Here is a 1,155-nt window from a genome sequence, read left to right as displayed (position 1 = left end):
GGTTACGAATCGGGCTGCGAACCTTAAGGTCAGCGGTTCGAAACTACCAGCCGCTCCGCGGGAGAAAGATGAGGCTTTCTACTCCCGTAAGGATTTACATGTTGTATATTATCATAGCCATAGCCATGAACATATGTGTATTTTTCATTTTTATGGCAGGTTTTCTTTTCCTCAATATTTCTTTGACAGTTTTAGGTGAGTTGAGATGCTCAGTGTTAAAAACATTTCATTTGGTGTTTGTAGGATCAGCATTCTTATCCCTAGAGTGTGGGAATCCACTCAATGGTAGTAGATTTGATGGGATGGGAAGAGTTACTCCCTGCCCAGAATGTAATTTACAAATAGATTCTCTATTGATCTGAAACTTGGGTGTTGTGACGGTTCCTGTGTAATATTAACTGTCTCATGAGCTTGTGTGTGTCAGGGTTTGAAGTATAGTAATTGTTCTAGCAGGGTCATTACAGTTTAGATACATCTTATATAACAATTTTCCAGTGGCACTATGGGATGGCTAATTTGTATGTCAACTTGGCTAGGTTATATTGCCCAATTTTCAGTCAAACACTAATATAGATGTTTCTGTGAAGGTATTTTGTCGAGGTGATCCACATTTATAATCATGGAGTCCTGGTGTGGCACTGTGGGTTAATGTGCCAGATTGCAAAGCCGTTTGAACTTCAAGGTAGGCAGTTCAAGCTCACTCCTTGGAAACCCTATACAGGGTTGCTATGGGTCGGAACTGACTCTACGGCACTAACAACAACAACAACAACCTTCAATAAAGAAAATTTACCTTGGTAATGTGACTGAGCCTCATCTAATCATTAAGGTATTAAGATGCAAAACTGAGATTTATGGGAGACAGAATTCTGTTTCAAAACTAACAGAAATCATGCCTGAATTTCCAACTTGTTGATAAATTCTACAGATTAAAGAGTTTCCAGTCCCATAATTACCTGAGAAAATTCCATTAAAATTTTTCGTTCTCTGTGTGTATGCATTATGTGTGTATCTTACTGTAATCTGTTTCTTTGGAAAACCTTAATTGTAAAGTTTCAAGGAAGCATTGTTATATTTTTGAGAATGACACAAATGATTAAACCATCATTTTGTTCCTTGGTATCTTCCTTAATAATTAGAGATAAATTCTACATG

The sequence above is a fragment of the Chrysochloris asiatica genome, unplaced genomic scaffold, assembly GCF_000296735.1.
Source record: "Chrysochloris asiatica unplaced genomic scaffold, ChrAsi1.0 scaffold00091, whole genome shotgun sequence".
In the NCBI taxonomy this organism is placed as follows: Eukaryota; Metazoa; Chordata; class Mammalia; order Afrosoricida; family Chrysochloridae; genus Chrysochloris; species Chrysochloris asiatica.
Note: the sequence above shows the minus strand (reverse complement) of the source record.